This window comes from Manis pentadactyla, chromosome 11, assembly GCF_030020395.1.
Source record: "Manis pentadactyla isolate mManPen7 chromosome 11, mManPen7.hap1, whole genome shotgun sequence".
Lineage (NCBI taxonomy): Eukaryota > Metazoa > Chordata > Mammalia > Pholidota > Manidae > Manis > Manis pentadactyla.
The window spans coordinates 112,763,423-112,783,318 of record NC_080029.1 but is presented as its reverse complement, the minus strand read 5'-3'; the positions used below and the strand labels follow the sequence as shown (position 1 = coordinate 112,783,318).

The 19,896-nt window shown below is 41.6% G+C and overlaps 1 protein-coding gene and 1 pseudogene across 4 annotated transcripts in view; one reads left to right on the top strand and one right to left on the bottom strand.

Annotated features, from left to right (window-relative positions):
- ZNF609 (zinc finger protein 609) overlaps positions 1–19,896 on the bottom strand; it is a 438,580-nt gene that overhangs the window by 262,927 nt on the left and 155,757 nt on the right. The gene's annotated exons all lie outside the window — the stretch shown is intronic.
- LOC130679695 (small nucleolar RNA U13) lies at positions 1,781–1,876 on the top strand (annotated as a pseudogene).

Genomic DNA, 19,896 nt, shown 5'->3' with positions numbered 1-19,896 from the left:
AGCACATATGCAAAGGTCAGAAGGACATAGAATTGGATGCAGAGCATCACGGCTCTTTGCCTGTTTGGCATTTTGGGGCAGCAAGTTCACAGGTTACTAAAAGATAAATTTCTATTTATTTTTGTAATGTATATTGGTTTTACAGGCAAGGTTGACATTCACCAGAACTTTTTTGGCATGAAATATATGGCCTTGATAACCTCAGAAAAAAAAGAAGTCTTCTTTTCCTAAAAAGCAAACATCAATAATCCACCATTGTCCCTGGGGTCATCCAGATGTTTGGGTATATGTCAGACATGCCCACAGTGACCATGACTCCAATTGTTCTGAGCAAGTTATTCTTCCATATCCCACTCAGCAAAAAAATTAACTGGACTCCCCCTCTCTAGGACGAGGCTTAGCCTACTTTCTGATATGTCCCATCATCCATCCCCAATGGTTCATCAAAGTATTCATCTGACTACCCATCAGAGGAAAAACAGAGTGTCTTCATCAAGGTTATCAGAGTCCCATGACGGTCACGTGCCCTGAGTTTGAGCCGTCTTTACAGAGACGCTCCCTGAGCACTGATTAGAGGGCACTTCACCTCATCTGACTCAAGCTACAGAACCAAATTTGTAAAACACAAAGTTTCTCATGATTCCAATTCTATGAGCCTTATTTACACAATTTTAAAATGTGATCTTAATTCCTCCGTCTTTTTATCTCCCAAGGAAGTTAAAAGGAAAATGAAATAACTAAGGAAATATTTTGTAAAAGAAATGTCACAGAAATTCAGGATATACCTGCATCTTTACATTTTTATACCTTTTAAAACTTATCTCAGAATATATTTGTGTGGTTTCCATAGCTTGTTCATTCCTCTAAGGGTTGCTGGCTGAGCTGAAGGTGAGCAAAGAGTTATGAGGGCCGATAATGTGGATTCCCAGAGGTCCCGGCTTCAGGCCTGGCCCTGCCACTCACTAGCTGTATAACCTGGGGCAACAGACTTTACGTTTCTATGCCTTCCTTTCTTCCTATCAGTGTATAAGAAGGTGATACAAAATTATATATAAATATGTAAGTGTGTGTATATATATATATATATATATATATAAAAGTGTGTGTGTATGTATATATAAATAATGCATATATATAAATATATATGTATATACATTGTCTTTGAAAATTTCATCTGTTTATGCTTATGAAAAAAATTTGTATGGTATCTAAAAATAACATATAACTAATGGCTCACTGAATATTACTTCACAGTGATGAAACTGCTAATTTATCAATGTCCTTTCTTCTCCCAGGACAATTCTCTCCAAAAGAAGGGAATATGGCTCTGTAAAAGGCAAGTAAATATCTTTGAGCAAACTTCCTGAAAACTGGGAGATCTACTAGCCATCCTGCAGACGACAAGGGGAACCTTGTATACACATTCACACATTCTCTCTCTCTCTCTCTCTCTCTCTCTCTCTCTGTCTCTCTCTGTCTCTCTCTGTCTCTCTCTCTCTCTCTCTCTCTCACACACACACACACACACACACACACACAGAGTCAACAAACTAGTGTCATCAGTGACCACATTTCTCAGTTCTAATGCTATGACTTCTTGCCGAAAGGCAATTACTAATCTCATTTTCCAGTATTAGCAGCCAACAGCCTAGTAGTAATCAGAAACGGGAATCTTATCACCTAAAAGAGATGTGGCAAATCTCATACTTACTCCCTCTTCCCTTAACAATCTGAATTCATTTGATGTACCTGGATCCCCAGTAGAATCAGCAGATTAGAAATGGGGTTCATAAGCACAGTGATTGGGTTTTCACCCTACTGTATGAGACATGCCTCCCTCAAACTTTGTTACAATGTCAGCTCTTTACCCCCGACATGAAAAATATATACATACATAGGGAGAGAAATTCTAAATGCAAGTATACTGCTGCCTAATAACAGATAAAAGAGGAAATGATTGTGAAAAAGAGATAAAGCACCTAACAGTATCCAGCACATCATAATTGCTCAAAAATATTTGTTAACCTGAGTAAGAACTCAAGATTCAAACAACTGAGTGCATATTAGTTCTGAAGGAATCACTGTGACAGCAAAAATCTGTACTCATGAAGTCCTTGCATTTTCAAGAAAAGGTCAAATTATGTTCAATATAATCTGTTTAAGAAGGCATAGAGAAACATATATTCAAAGTGGTATAAAATGTGATTTAGAAAGAGTTCCATCAAAATGATTAACATAAAATTATTGGTGTTTAAAGGTAATTTCCAATTGTCTAGAATATTGGCTTAAGGGGGAGGTAAATGAAGTACTACATATTTTGGTGTCCCTAAATATAGTGTTCTGGAACAACTAGTAGAATTCTTCCTAGAACTCCTAGGACTGCCTTCACCTATACTTTTAACACCAGTGCCCAGCATGGAATCGCCCATGTGGACTCCCCAGGGCTGTCTGCCTTGAGTTGGAAATCTGGAGGAGAATGTACAAGTTTAGATCATCAGACTACAAATACCTTTCCTCTTGTTTTGCTCGACCATTCTGTGAGGCACGGGTAGGCTGGTTGTTAACTCAAGAGATTAAAAAGTTGGTTATTCCTAAGATTTTCCCTGGGAATGTCATCCAGAACCTCCTTATGAATATTGTATCCAGCTTCAAGGAGATTTGTAGGAACGAGGAAGGAGGTTTGTAAAGGGCTTGTGATTCTAATTCTAAGATGCTTCACCAGAATGGATCCTGGATCCGGGCTCTAAGATCAACTCTCGAGAAAGACTTCAGAGAACTGGTGGGGAAGGGGTTCTCTTTGACTAGTGAGTGCAGGTGGTAATGAATTTGTCCTGGGGCTGGAGGCAGCCCAGAACAGCTGGATACGGTTAATGTACATAGGAAAGAGTGGCGGTTTGCTCGTGCAAATCATAGCAACACAACGAGGGCAAAAAAATTCATCATTTAAAGAAGAAATCAAGACCACTATAGGGACATTTAGAGAAATATATTAAGAAATGTTAAAAGTATCATGAATGAAAGAAGAGAAATACCATGATCATGGATAGGAAGCCTTAATACCAGAAATGTATCAGTTGTCTCCAGTGGAGAAATAGTCAATTCAATTCCAATCAAACTCCCCAAAAGATTTTTCATGCAATTGAATGAAATGATTCTAAAATATACTATATTTGGAGGAGTAAAGGGTCAGAAATAACCTGGAAATTTTAAAGAAAAGCAAGAGGTGGGGAATATGCCATTTCAGATATCAGAACGTACTATGAAGCTACAATAATTATGACAGTGTGCTATTGGGACCAGACCAGGAAAACTGAACAATGAAATGGAACAAAAAAAGAGCTTAGAAACAGTGCACATTTAGACCTTTGATATGTAACAATGATTATATGTCATAGGGGAAAGGAAGAATTGTTCAAAAATAGGGTAGGGAAAAACGTTATCCAGGTAAGACAAAAAATGGTATCAGATCACTAACATGCAGCATATATAAAAAGCAAGCCCAATGTGTTAAAGACTTAAATGTCCACAAAAAGAAAGAAAGGAATCTTTAAAATTCAGCATGAGTTACCTATTCCCACTTAACAAATTACCCGAAAACTTACTAGTTTCAAATAATAAACATTTATCATCCCATAGTTTCTGTGAGTCAGGAACCTTTGAGTCACTTCGCTGGGTACTTCTAGCTCAACGTCTCTTGTGAGGCCACAGATAAGATGCTGGCCAAAGTTACAGCCATTAGAAGGCTTGCCTGGGGTAGAGGATCTATCTCCACACTGGCTTTTTTGCTGGATTTTGGCAACAGGCCTCAGTTCCTCACCGCACGCACATCCCCGCAGGGCTGGCTGGGAATCCTCCCAGGATGACAGCCGGCGTTCCCCCGAGAGGAAGGAAGAAGCTGCAGTGTCTCCAGTACCTAGCCTAGGAAGTCACGCACCGGCACGTCACTTCCACGGCACTGTATTCTTCAGAAAGGAGCCAGTAAGCCCAGTCCACACCCCAATGAAGGGAAATCTCATGATGAGAGGAGTATCAAGGAATCTGTGAACATGTTTTTAAAATGCTACAAACTCCCGATGAAGATAGAAGTACCTTTCAGACCTTGGTATAGGGCATGGATTTTTAACACGACATAAAATGGATTGATTCTAATTAAAGGAAAGGTTGATAAACTAGGCTTGATTAAAAATTATTAACGAAAGGTTGATAAACTAGACTTGATTAAAAATTATTAACTTTTGCTCTTCAACACTTAGAGCAAGTGAAAGTTAGAAAGTAGAGGGAAGTTACTCAAAGTACACATGGAAAAGGATTCATATCAAGAACATATAAAGAATTTTTACCATTTAGTAAGAAGAGCTCAAACAACCTAGTAGATAAATGGGCAAAAGGAACACAGAAGACCAATAAACCTATGCACAGATAGTCAGCATCACTGTTCATCAGGGAAATACAAATCAGGACGGTAATGAGAAATTACTTTACACCCATTTGATTAGTGAAACTTTAAAAATCTGATGGTAAGCGTTGGAGAGGGTGTAGACCCATAGAAATGTATACTCTGCTAGTGGGGTAAAAATTGGTGTGACTACTTCACAAGATAATTTCAGATAATGATAAATACTAAAAGAAAATAAAACACAGTGATGGAAGACAGTAACTAGCAAGCCAGCACTAGGGAAGGACCACATTTACAAGGGGTTGCTGGGCACGGAGACAAGATTTAGTGGGAGACATTTGAACATCAAGAAGGAACCAGGTGTGCATTTAGGTATGACTTACTGTTTTGTTCCTGGTTTTCTAACATCTGGCTTAACAGTTTCTGGGCTTTCTCTTTTCAGGATTTTTCTATTTCTCTTTTTCATCACCCTGTTTTTCATCACACTGCTGGGCTACTTGTTTTTCCACATAAGCTTTATAAATCCAGATCTCCTAATCGACATACTACCCAAGATACTGAACAGGAGCACCTTGTGGAGGCTAAGAAGCTTCCTCTCCGCGCATCTCACACTTCGGACTGAGGACTTGTTGCCCCACTAATCCCCAAAAAACATCCTTGGAAAAAGAAGGCAAGTGGTACCTGACTGTGTACACTAGGAGATGGTGGAACTTGTAGAGGGAAGATGTTTTCTTCAGTTTTTCCCTTGAGGTTTTGCCTACGGATTACCTTTCCCCCCATGTTGCCTTTCCAAGATCAACCTTGCCCAGTAAACAGCTCTGTCAATAGATTTCAGTGGCTAAAGGATAAGCTAAATAGTATGAAATAGTAAACAGAGTAGACCATTTTCAGAATAATGTCACCGATGCTAAACAAAGTTAGAGTCCATTCAATACTTCTAGTTAATCTTAAAAATGTAAGAGACTGGATCTCTGCAATGCAGATGGCTCACTACTGATAATTAGAACGTACAAATTACAGCAAAATTTAAAAAAAGATATTGCCTTATGGAACTAAAAACCTGAGGTTTCAGGCATGGCTGAATCCAGAAGTTTCACCAATGTCCTCAGGGCTTCATCTCTCTCCCTCATTTCTCTGAATGGGCATTGCTCCTTTAAGTGGCAATATTCTGCCAATAACCTAAATCCTATACTACCAGATTAGCAACTTCAGCACAATCAGTCTTTTCCAATAGCTACAGCAGGAAAGACCAAAGAGTCTGTATTGGCTGAGGTCAATTGCCTACCCCTGTCCCATAATCAGCTGATCATGTGTCAGCAAAGTCATCCTTTAATGAAAGGCTTAAAGGCATCTTGGACCACAGATAAATATTTCAAACAGAACGAACCAAATGGAAAAAAAAAATTAAGCAACTTTCTTAATCTGGTAAATTGCCAAGAATGAGTAAATTCTTTCTTCACCCCAGGCCTCAGAGAAAACAAAATCCTTTTCTCATGGCAATTACTAGATTAATGTGCAAATACGCATTGTCTGACCATACAAGTCACTGAGATTTTACCTGGCACCCTAAATGGAAACACCCTCCACCATCTCAAAGAGCGGCACTGCACGCGTGGCTTATTCCCACACTGAGTGGCAGAGGCATTCTAGGGTCCTGTAGAATTTGGCAGTTTCTGCCCAGTAGGTGCGGCCTTAATAGGTGCTTCATTAAACCAGACTTCGTTCTTGGCACAAGGGGAGGATAAGGTATGGCCAGCTCCCATTTACCATTGAACCGCCACATGATAGAGCAAGAAATCCACTCCTCTGCACTCATGAATTTGAGACTTAGAATTATGAAAGAAAAAGAATTTTCAAACATTTTGATTTCAGAGTCACTTAAGAAAAGTTAAAAAAAATTTTTCCCTTATGCATCTTTCATTATTCATCACTATGTGTTTTCTCTGCTCTAGCTATGTGAAATAATGCTGAGAAAACAGTTCAAAAGTTGTTAGGAAGGACACAAATCCCTAATAACATCTTGAGGTCCATGATTGCCCTTGTTGTTGGTTAAAGTAAAGGTAAATGTTGACTATATCATTCGCGGTCACACCCAGAATACAAAATTGAGAATGAGAATTCAGAGAGTGGAGAGAACCAGCAAAAACAGTTGTTCCCAGAATGTAAAGTGAGTCAGCAAAAAAACCCAGTTTCCACTATGTGACATCATTCCCGTAGATGGAGATTCTGGCAACTTCAGATGGTTTTATTAAAAAGATGATGACGATGGAGCGGGGGAACAGGGAAGGGGAGAAGGAAGGAAGGAAAAAAAGAAAGAAAGGAAGTGAGGCTGATCCCTTAGCAGTGTAAACTTCCAACGGTGAACTGCTGTTCTCTTCTACATGACTACTTCACTGCAGCCATTGACTGTGCTTCCTTTAATTTTATAATACTGAGAAGCAGAAGTTTTCTAAAGACAAGCTTCAATGGTTAAAATCACTGTTGTAAAAATTCCTCCTGCTAAGGAGCAAAACTAATGGAAGCTCTTCTGTGTTTGCAGCGAAAATAGGGAAGGAGCATTCACAGGCAGTGTGGGATTAGAGCCTAGGAACAGATGTAGGGGAGGTAGGCTGCTGTGGCTGGGCTGTCTTGATTCTCCTGCTGAACATTTACAGTTGAGACTGGCTGCAAGGTGCCAGGAGTTGGCCTCCCAGTATCTTGACCAGTGCAAACAAGGAGCAGCTTGCTTTGTCTCTGGAGCAGTGCACTCTTCCCTCATGATTTGACTATGGCTGAATGGCTCCCTCAGAAACAGCAGAGGGCACTGTTCCATGGTAAATGCAGGCTCTCCTCAGAAGCTGTTTCTTTACCATAGCTATATATTGTACCCCTGCAACGTGCCGACCAGATGGGGGCAGGTCTGTGATAACAGCAAAACTGTCCCATTTTTCACAGGGTCATCGGCCAGATCTGGGTTTGAACATCAAGAGCACAGACGATAAAGTCTCCTACCCCAGGTGCTGAGTCACTACCTACAATGATCATCTGCCTAATATCTTCAGAATATGTGTTCTAAGTGGAAGGGTTTCCTCACACGGTCTCTGCCCTTATACGTATGCCCACCATGGAGCAGAATTCCACAGTTTGATAAATTCCAAAAAGAGATATCAGTTCACAGTGCTATTTACATTAAGTTTTATAAATAAATACATTTAAGATCCATGGAGACAGAAAAAGGACGTATGTTGCTATTTGCCATACAGAAATGGACAACGACCTAGAAAAATACAACCTTCCAAGACTGACCAAGGAAGAAACACAAAATCTAAACAAACTAATTAACAGCAAAGAAATTGAAGCAGTAGACAAAAAACTACCCAAGAACAAAACCCCGGGCCAGACGGATTTACCTCGGAATTTTATCAGACATACAGAGAAGATATAATTCCCATTCTCCTAAAAGTTTTCCAAAAAACAGAAGAGGAGGAAATACTCCCAAACTCATTCTATGAAGCCAACATCACCCTACTACCAAAACCAGGCAAAGACCCAACCCAAAAAGAAAATTACAGACCAATATCCCTGATGAACGTAGATGCAAACATACTCAACAAAATATTAGCAATCTGAATTCAAAAATGCATCAAAAGGATCATGACCAAGTGGGATTCATCCCAGGGATGCAAGGATGGTACAACATCCGAAAATCCATCAACATCATCCACCACATCAACAAAAAGAAGGACAAAAACCACATGATCATCTCCATAGATGCTGAAAAAGCATTTAACAAAATTCAACATCCATTCATGATAAAAACTCTCAACCAAATGGGTATAGAGGGCAGGTACCTCAACATAATAAAGGCCATCTATGATAAACCCACAGCCAACATCACATTGAACAGTGAAAAGCTGAAAGCATTTCCTCTGAGATCGGGAACAAGACAGGGATGCCCACTCTGCCCACTGTTATTCAACAGAGTACTGGAGGTCCTAGCCACGGCAATTAGACAAAACAAAGAAATACAACGAATCAAAATCAGTAAAGAAGAAATTGAACTGTCACTATTTGCAGATGACATGATATCATACATAAAAAAACCTAAAGACTCCACTCCAAAACTACTAGAACTGATATCGGAACACAGCTACGGTGCAGGATACAAAATTAACACACAGAAATCTGTGGCTTTCCTATACACTAACAATGAACTAGCAGAAAAGAGAAATCAGGAAAACAATTCCATTCACAATAGCAGCAAAAAGAATACAATACCTAGGAATAAACCTAACCAAGGAAGTGAACGACCTATACCCTGAAAACTACAAGACACTCTTAAGAGAAATTTAAAAAGGTCACTAACAAATGGAAACTCATCCCATGCTCCTGGCTAGGAAGAATTAATATCGTCAAAATGGCCATCCTGCCCAAATCAATATACAGATTCGATGCAATCCCTATCAAATTACCAACAGCATTCTTCAACGAACTGGAAAAAATAGTTCAAAAATTCATATGGAACCACCAAAGACCCCGAATAGCCAAAGCAAACCTGAGAAGGAAGAATAAAGTGGCGGGGATCTTGCTCCCCAACTTCAAGATCTACTACAAAGCCACAGTAATCAAGACAATTTGGTACTGCCACAACATCAGACCCAGAGACCAACGGAACAGACTAAAGAGCCCTGATATAAACCCAAACATACATGGTAAATTAATATAGGATAAAGGAGCCATGGACATACAATGGGGAAATGACATCTTCTTCAACAGTTGGCGTTGGCAAAACTGGACAGCTATATGCAAGAGAATGAAACTGGATCATTATCTAACCCCATACACAAAAGTAAACTCAAAATGGATCAAAGACCTGAATGTAAGTCATGAAACCATGAAACTCTTAGAAGAAAACATAGGCAAAAATCTCTTGAATATAAGCATGAGCAACTTTTTCCTGAACGCATCTCCTCAGGCAAGGGAAACAAAATAAAAAATGAACAAATAGGACTACATCATACTAAAAACCTTCTGTACAGCAAAGGACACCATCAGCAGAACAAAAAGGCATCCTACAGTATGAGAGAATATATTTGTAAATGACATATCCGACAAGGGGTTAACATCCAAAATGCCTAAAGAACTCACACGCCTCAACACCCAAAATGCGAATAACCCTATTAAAAAATGTGTGGTGGATATGAACAGACACTTCTCCAAAGAAGAAATTCAGGTGGCCAACAGGCACATGAAAAGATGCTCCACATCACTAATCATCAGGGAAAAATGCAAACTAAAACCACACTGAGGTATCACCTCACACCAGTTAGGACGGCTAGCACCGAAAAGACTAAGAACAACAAATGCTGGTGAGGATGCGGAGAAAGGGGAACCCTCCTACACTGCTGGTGGGAATGTAAGCTAGTTCAACCACTGAGGAAAGCAATATGGAGGTTCCTCAAAAAAAACTAAACATAGAAATACCATTTGATCCAGGAATTCCACCCCTAGGAATTTACCCAAAGAATATAATTTCTCAGTTTCAAAAAGACATATGCACCCCTATGTTTATTGCAGCACTATTTGCAGTAGCCAAGAAATGGAAGCAACCTAAGTGTCCATCAGTAGATGAATGGATAAACAAGAGGTGGTACATATACACAATGGACTACTATTCAGCCATAAGAAAGAAACAAATCCTACCATTTGCAACAACATGGATGGAGCCGGAGGATATTATGCTCAGTGAAATAAGCCAGGCGAAGAACGACAAGTACCAAACGATTTCCCTCATTTGTGGAGTATAACAACGAAGCAAAACGGAAGGAACAAAACAGCAACAGACTTACAGACTCCAAGCAGGGACTAGTGGTAACCAAGGGGAGGAGTGAGGAAGGGCGGGTGGGAATGGAGGGAGAAGGGGCTTGAGGGGTATTATGATTGGCACACATGGTGTAGGGGGGATCATGAGGAAGACAGCTGAGCACAGAGAAGACGAGTAGTGACTCTGTGGCATCTTACTACACTGATGGGCAGTGACTGCAATGGGGTATATGGGGACACGATAATATGGGTGAATGTAATAACCACATTGTTTTATCATGTGAAACCTTTAAAAGAGTGTATATCCATAATACCTTAATAAAAAAATTGAAAACCTCTCAATGGCAAGTTTGGCAGAAATTGTTCACCAAGAAGGTTTAATATTGCCTTTATAAGCCAAAGAGAGAATAAATAATATGAAAGGGGAAAATATTCCAATGTATAATTTCCAGTAGGGAAAAAAAAATTCATGATAAAAACTTGAGCCTCATAAGAGCAGGGAAAAAGAAAGGGGGCATTACAATTAGTAGGAATAATATGTGTGGGGAGCATGGGGAGGGCTGTACAACACAGAGAAGACAAGTAGTGATCCTACAGCATCTTACTACGCTGACGGACAGTGACAGTAATGGGGATTGTGGGGGGACATGGTGAACGGGGGAGCCTAGTTAAGCATAGTGTTCTGCATGTAATTATAGATTAATGATAACAAAATAAAAACAATCAGACAAACAAAAAAGATAAGCAAATGTGCATTGAGGTTCCAGGAAATAAAGGAACGAATAAATTGTGAAAAAAAAAACAAACCTTGAGCCTCCATTCCAAATGGAAACATAATAGCAGCAAAACATTTATTGTCTCTCTTGTCTTTACTTTCCTCACATGTAAAATTAAAAGCTGATATATTAAAAGACATTCAAAAATGGTAAAAATATAAATACATATCTGACAGTTTGGTTGTATCTAAAAAATGTAATGACTATATAAATCTATTCTTTGAAGTGCTTTTACTTGGGGGAAGGGTGGGGAAATAGCCTGAATGCTCATCACAGGTAAACATCTGTTGAACACCTCTTGTAGGCTGAGTTGTGTCCTACTAAAATTCCTATACTGCAGTCCTCATTCCTAGTACCTCAGAATGTGACTGTACTTGGAGATAAGGTCTTTAAAGAGGTAATCACTTTAAAATGAGGTCATGAAGGAGGGCCATAATTCTCTATGACGGTGTCATTTTTATACTTGATTTATATGTGAATCCCACATTTCTCCCTTATTATTATTATTTTTTAAATAAAATGCTGAAGTGGTAGGTAGATGCAAGATAAAGGTAGAAAACATAACTTAGTGCTGTAAGAGGGCAAATGTAGATGATCAGGTCTGTGCCTATAGACTAAGTATTAATCCAAGCTAGACAAGGGCAACAAAACATCTACGGATGCAGAAGATTTCTCTCAAAACAGGGGGGGTGAGGTTCTAAGCCTCACCTCTGTTGATCCCAAATTTCTATGATGGGTGTCATTTTAAGAAGAGGAAATAAGGACACAGACACACACAGGGATGCCTCTGTGAGGACACAGGGGAGAACACGGCCATCTGCAAGCCAAGGAAAGGGGCCTCAGGGGAAACCAGCTTTGCCAGCACCTTGCCTCATAGCCTCCAAGACTGTAAGGAAATAAACTTGTGTTGTTTAAGCCACCCAGTGTGTAGCACTTTGTTACAGCAGCCCTAGAAAATTAATACAGAGCACTCTCCTGGCACTCCAGGGGAGACAGATACGTACACAGACAAACAGGTAAGGGTGTGGAGGAGCAAATTATGAAGACTACCAACTTAGCAGAATTTCATGTGCTGATTGAAATGTTATAGACTATGTAAAAACCTGGAAAGTGTTTATGAAAAATATTAAGTGAGAAGGCAAACAACAGTATTATCTATTCTATGATAACTACAAAAGATGGTTTGTCAATAGGAAAAATAGAAGAAAACTTGTAAAAATACAGGGTTTTGCTGAGGTGAGATCCTTGATGAGTTTTCATTTTTAAAATAATTTATGCTATTATAACAGCAATACAATGAATTATAAAAGAAAACACACACACATTTTGCCAGTTCAAACCACCATAGTTGTTTATTGGATAGTAAATAATGGCAGAATGAACTAATGGTACATTCCTTATTTTTCTTAACATTTCAGTCCAGTTCAAATTTCTGCTTTTGAGAAAAGCTATTCTGAGTATTTCAAAAGGGAATTCAAAGAGGTTTTATGAGCCTAAAGATTGCACAAAAATAGTAACTAAAAATAAGTAAGGACATAAGGAAAATCATGTATTTGATTCTGTATTCGAAAAACAATGATCTACAATGACGTTCTAGAGTCTTGCGCAGTCATGAGCCTCAAAACCAGGCTCATCTATAAACACACACAAGCAGAATCTGCGGAAGTGAAACGACAGGTGAGTCAGCAGGAAGGGCCGGGGCCCAGGCAGCCGCGTCCAGGGCTCGGGCACCTGGCCTGCCCCCTCACAGCAGCAGGGAGAGGGCCAGGCAAACAGATCCTGGGTGCCCAGCCTGGAAGAGGAGGGGATGTTTTCACAACAGACTGCCACGCCAAGGCCAGAGTTCCCGGCCACAACGCAGCACAGTCTGATGTGTCCCAGTGACTCTTCTGCACAGGGCCCAGCACGGCTTGAAAAAAGTTACAAGGTGAAAACAGCTGCTCTAATGCTGCACTGGGTGTTAATCAAGCCACCTCTCCAACAGCAGCAATGCTTACATCAAGGACCTTAATTTGCCCCCAAGACCCTGTTTCTACCTCGATTTAGCAATTCTCACTAATAGCAGTCTGTTGTCCTCGTCCCACACAAGGTCCCAAGCTTTGGGGTTCTGCTGCCCCTACAGGTTTGCCTTTGGTAGCCCCTCCAGGAGAAAAGCTCCCCAGGAAGGAGACAGAGCTTTATTTTTATCCCAGTGAAAGTCCCTATCCAATCCATTAGTCGCTACGATAACCTTGGTCCAGGGCATTTCCTGGAAAAGCTATATAACCAGCTGGGATTAATGAACATTGGCCTGAATTGTTACTTAATTACTCTTCTGTGTACAGCTTCATAAAGGGAGACGGTAATGGGGGTCATCAGAGGCCGTTAATTTTACAAATAGTTTGTTAGAAACTACAGTATGTTAAGAAGTCACTCTGGCCCACAAATCAACTCAATACAGTCCTGAAGTAGAGATTCAAAACTTCCCAGGTTTCCTCGACTTATGCGAACAGTTACAAACTGTACAGAATGTGGCCAGAGTGTACAGACTCATGTATGCAGGAACATACTCTTTACAATAGGGCAGTTGATTTTATCTTCCCCTCTCCCTGCTCTGACTGAAGTTGGCAGAAAATACAATGGGGCCAACTCGAGGTATCATGGACTTTTCCCAGTTAAAAATCTCTATGGGCAATTTCTCAGTATTTTTTGGACAGATTCTCCCTCTCCCGAGTTCTCTTTTTTCCCAGAATAGTGGCAGCTGCAGGAAAAGCTACGTATCCTCTAAGCAGCAAAGGAGGAGCTTTGCGTCCTCACGCCGCCTGCTGGTGCCCTGGGCCTGCTGGCCCTTCGGCTGCGTGCTGGTCCATGCTTCTGCTGGCCATGGGCCTTGTTTGCTACTGCCCTTGCTCGTGAGGCCTGAGGATTCTGTGTTCACCTCAGCACAACCTAAAGTTTCCTTCCCATTGATCAGGCCTCTTGACACATCTACACCACACTTCTGGGTCTGGCAATGCTCAGTGCGTTCTCTGCACCACCCTATTTAAAACTTCAATTCCCTCCCACGTAAACAGTCCTCACTGAATTTCCTCTCACCCTCTTCACCTATGTTTCTTCATAGCATTCTTCTCTTTTGTCATACCAAATAAAATAAATGTACTCATTTATTGCGTTGTGTTACCCCTCCCGCCCTCACATACACACCCTGTAATGTAAACTCCGTGATGGCAGGTGTTTGGGCTGTTCTGTTCACTCTGTCTCCCCCATGCTTAGAACAGTGCCTGGCATCCATAAGCGCTCTTCTGATGTTTCAGTGTGTGTCAGATGAATGAGCGGTTATGGGATCAGACTGCTGCCTTAGGACCCAGGTTCCCATAGCCACACTCGGGCAGAGAGGAAGCTCAAACTGCGAGAAAAATAAAACACAGGGACCACCCCTTCATACTACCCAGGAATCACAACCATTGAACTGACCACCACCAAACGGAAGACTCGGCCATAAAACACACGCACCCATCTAGCCTTGGAACTCTGCATGAATGACCATTGTCACCCACCCCACTGTGACACGCTGCCCCACCCATCCTGTCAATAGCAGAGTCCTGACCCTTTGGAAGGTTCTGACACTCTACTGGTTGGTTCCAGTGGGGAAAGATCAGACTTCAGAAGCTGAGCGACTAAGGTAGAATCAGGAAGCCATTTACAGGAGGGGGACAGAGTTTATTGAAGAATTGGAGAAAAAAAGGAATCTAAGGTACAGAATGAACCAAATCATCTACTTCTGCTTGGTTTTTCTGAGCCCTGTTTAATTCTAAAGATCTTAATATCTGAAGATCCCTACAGAGTCCCGACTGCAGGTCAGAAAGATTACTTTTCAGGGCGGTCATGCACCAACATTCATGCCCACGGGGCCTTAAGGAAAGCAGCCGGGCACGGAGCAAAAAAGGGACTTCAGAGGAATGGATGACCTTTACTGATTCTAATTACCTGGAGCAAAGTTTGAAAGGGTTCTTGTTCTAGAGAACCATCTCCGCATGTACCCACTAGAAGGACACACATTGAATTTTCCAGCATTATCCCTGTATCCTCACTGTATCCTTAGCTGAGGTACAGTCAGATCAGGGACAGAAGAATCAAAGGGCTGGGTTTTGTCATGGCCAAAACCTGGGGGGTTGGAGGGAGGAAATCAGTTGACTTAATTTTGTCCCTATCCTTTGGGACTCTTGGCGAGTTACTCTGTGTTTCACAAATGGACCCATTTCCCCAATTCATCCAATACATCTCTGCTGGTATTTTAGGGAATCTACATTGGAAGAACCCGAGGAGGATCAGCTAGATCGCGAGTAAGTATCATGATTATGCAAAGCCACATCCAAGGACCAAGGTGTGGAGCAGGTCTGCTCTTCATGACTTCCCTCGTCTTCCCCCTCCCTCCCTCCTACACTCCCCCGTCTATCCAACCCCCGCGTGTCACCCACCCCACTGTGACACGCTGCCCCACCCATCCTGTCAATAGCAGAGTCCTGACCCTTCGGAAGGTTCTGACACTCTACTGGTTGGTTCCAGTGGGGAAAGATCAGACTTCAGAAGCTGAGCGACTAAGGTAGAATCAGGAAGCCATTTACAGGAGGGGGACAGAGTTTATTGAAGAATTGGAGAAAAAAAGGAAACTAAGGTACAGAATGAACCAAATCATCTACTTCTGCTTGGTTTTTCTGAGCCCTATTTAATACTAAATACCTTAATATCTGAAGATCCCTACAGAGTCCCGGCTAGAGGTCAGAAAGATTACTTTTCAGGGCGGTCATGCACCTACATTCATGCCCACGGGGCCTTAAGGAAAGCAGCCGGGCACGGAGCAAAAAGGGACTTCAGAGGAATGGATGACCTTTACTGATTCTAATTACCTGGAGCAAAGTTTGAAAGGGTTCTTGTTCTAGAGAACCATCTCCGCATGTACCCACTAGAAGGACACACATTGAATTTTCCAGCATTATCCCTGTATCCTCACTGTATCCTTAGCTGAGGTACAGTCAGATCAGGGACAGAAGAATCAAAGGGCTGGGTTTTGTCATGGCCAAAACCTGGGGGGTTGGAGGGAGGAAATCAGTTGACTTAATTTTGTCCCTATCCTTTGGGACTCTTGGCGAGTTACTCTGTGTTTCACAAATGGACCCATTTCCCCAATTCATCCAATACATCTCTGCTGGTATTTTAGGGAATCTACAATGGAAGAACCCGAGGAGGATCAGCTAGATCGCGAGTAAGTATCATCATTATGCAAAGCCACATCCAAGGACCAAGGTGTGGAGCAGGTCTGGTCTTCATGACTTCCCTCATCTTCCACCTCCCTCCCTCCTACGCTCCCGTCTGTCCAACCCCCTGCTGACACCACCCCAAGCACTCCATGTCCTCCTGAAGTGACAACTGTTGTAAATCCTGCATCCAATCAGCCCTTCCAAGGAAGGACTTACTTTGCCAAAATCATCCCCCATTCCCACTCAAAACAAAAGACCTCTCCCTCACACTTTATTCCCAGTTAATCGTTTCAAAGAGAAACCAATTAACTGACACACAACAGAAAGAAAAAGTTATTGAGAGCTTCCCATTTGCCAGGTACCCTTTCTAAAGCACTGAGGTGTTACCATTATTACACTGAAATTTACTTCAAAAAAGATGTCTGTATTCTTGAAAGTGAATGCCTGGATCATATCTCTGTGTACTCGGTGGAGTAACTCCCATGGTAGATTCTCAAGCTTTGTAGCAGGCAATGGACATGGTTTGAGATGGGAGGAGGGAGGGAGAAACAGAAGCCCCATCTGCTGGTGGAGAGCTCTTGCGGCATAAGGCAGGAACCAACTCTAAGTGATGTGCCAGGTGCCTGGATGAAAATAACTCAATGGAAGTGTATTTCATGAGCAGATTTTGTGCACCATTTGCCTGAGAAACCATTCTCTCCAATACAAGAGGCTATTAAGGAAACAAACTTCTCCTGGAACCAGGGAGGAGGTGTACTATTATATTGAGCACTTTGATCAAGAAAGCCTGGGAAAATCCTCTCTTGCTCACTGAGTCGAGAATTACTGAAACAAACTGTAAGGGCATGATTAAGAAATACAATTTCCTATGAAAAAGGAAAGGTGTGCTCCCAGAAACAGCCAGGTTGTTGAATTACATGTCTCCTAGATATCCCTTCTGGCCCAAAGATCCCTGACCCTGAGATAACTGGCCCTTGTTCCTTTCGTGGGCTGAATCTATAGGTCAGAGGAGGTGGAGATCTTAAGACTGACCCAGTCAAACAGAAACATTCACTGTTTGAACATGGACCTTGAAAGAGACCTCGAAAGAACAGATAAAGCAAATCAGGAACTTCTTCTCAAAATCCACCAGAAAGAAGATGACATACAGAGGTGAGTGCTGGGTTTTCTTGAGGGACGTTCCCAATCAAGGGGATGGGATAGAGGAGAAGAGACAAACCTGAATTTTCCTACTTGCTCTAGAGACCTATATCTTATGTAGCAGTTTCTTCTTCATTCTTTGGCATTTTCTGTGGCTCAAACCCTGAATTATAGCAAGTTTCAAAGAGATTCTTAAAAGATTGGATGATATTCACCTGAGCTGAAAGAACACTAGGGTGTTTGACTTAGGACTCAGGTCAAACTTCGAAGTGATTTTTTTTTTTCCTGCCTTTGAAGTGATTATGATGGTAAGGACTCAGGAAAAATGGGTTTCCAACTTGAGAGCCATATTTACTGACACTGAAGTAACCCTTAAAACTGACAGATGTGTTTTTCCAGTTCTGAAGCTGTCTGTTCCTCACACTATGTGCTTGTGTCGTTCAGGCTGGAAAGTGAGATCACCCAGACTCAAGACCTGACAGAAGACGATGACTGGGAGAAGGAGAATAGTACCACCGTGGAAAGGGAAGGAACGCTGCAAGACCTGGAAGAAGAAATAGCCAGACTTGTAAGCAAGAAGCTAGGAAGAGCCATCTCATAGGTTTTATTCCTCAGCTTGTCTCTCATTAGTCATCAGAGAAGCTAGTCTCCTCTTTTTTACATGCAAAGAATAGTCAAAGACGTCATGGTAAAATATGTGTCAGTGGCACAGTTTCTTTGGTAATATTTAATATTGGGAAGCCCTGCATGTGGGCATGTCTATCCTGGTGAGCTGGTATATACATATATATGTGGAAATCAAACCACAGGTCCTTGACCTGACAGTATGCAGTGAGGTAGGGTTACTGCAGGGAAAAAGCACCCGGTGAAAGGGAGAACAATCAGCTGAATAAAGATGGGTGGCAGCAGGGAGATCCACACCTATGCTCTGCTTCTTTCTCTCAACAGGAAAGGAAAAATGAGACTCTGGGGCACGGTATAAGAGAACTTCAAAAAAAGGTGGGTTGGGGCTCTAGTTTTCCCCACGTTCCCCGCAGCGGCTTCAGTTGTCAAAGACACAAGGGAGGGAAAATGATCCTAGAGGATCCCACGTGTCAGAAAAGTTTGTGCTGGGGGCGGGTTCTACCCCTGCCCCACTCTCCTGAGGCTGGGCCTCGTACCTGAATGCCATGGGCTCCCCCTGCGAGCGTGAGGTGAAGGGAGTGGGTGCGACATTTGGGCTATCTGGTGAGCCCATGGGTTTTTCATTCTATCACAAGAAAATGGAATCCACTGACACTTTGTTGGAAGGTGAAAGCTTAATTTTATTTTCAACAGAGACTTTTAAAAATACTTAAATCCCAAGGGCTTCCCCTTTCCTTATCCAGGCATTCACTCTACCTCCACTCCTGCTCAAAATACAGTGGGTCTCCTATGATCGCCCTACTTTCTGACCCACGCCTGCAGCCCTCTGCAGCCCGGAATGGCATAGGGTTCAGGGAAGTACTCCTGCTTGTGCAGACTCTAGCACCGGTGGCCAAAACTAGTGAGAAGAAGGCCATGTTATTGGCTCTACACACAAAACAGTGTGTTTGTCTTCTAGTATTTTTTATTTGATGCATTTTTATTTGAAATATGTATTTATTTAAAATCATAGCTTACAAGGAAATCGCAGAAGGCACCCAAGTGTGAACAAGGCCATCTAAAGGGACCACTAGAAGACTCAAAGGTAAATGAAAAAGCAATCTTGAGTGGGTTTGGGTTACACAACCAGGAAGCAAGCTTTTAAGTGGAAACAACTGTCAAAACTGGGATAAATTCTTTGTAGTTTTAGCCCATGTCAGACTTAAGCCTAGACTACTGAGTACTGAATTCTTTTCTGCCCTTGGTAAGGAATTTCACTCTGAAGCCATATATTTTGTTTCTCTTCCTTTAGGAAGAGCGGAACACAATTGCACAATGCATACATAACACTGAAGTCCCTAGTTTATATCCTGGTCCCAGCACTTAGTGAGGTATATGAAGTTAGGCAATTTAATCAGCCCCTTCCAGCCTCAGTTTGAAAACTGAATGAAATTGTGCATTTTTAAAACTCTTTCCTTTTTTTGAAGAGTAAAACCTTGAAACATCACATATTTAATGTGATTATTTAAAAGTCTAGCTGAGGCAAATGTATGAATTCATAGAGCAGAGCTAGGATTTGTCAATCTACTGTGTGCTAGGTAATTTACACACTCTATCACTGACTCCCATCCAGAAAAGGATTCATTCAATTTATCACTCAAATATTTAGTGACCTCCACCTGCTGAGTGCATCATCAGACATTGCTTAGCATTTCTCTAATTGTGTTCCAAAGATAAAAACCTGGGCACAACCACAATTCATCTGATCAAAGATGCAAAAAGGTGGACTTATTTTTTTATTCAGAAAGCAGGTAAAATTCTTACTTGATACTTTCTGTACAATTCCGTCTTGCCCTTGCCTTATTTCTCTTTAGCTTCTTAAGCTCACTCTTAAGCCCATACTACGTCTGTGCAGCCCCTGCAGATAGGGACACACTGAAAA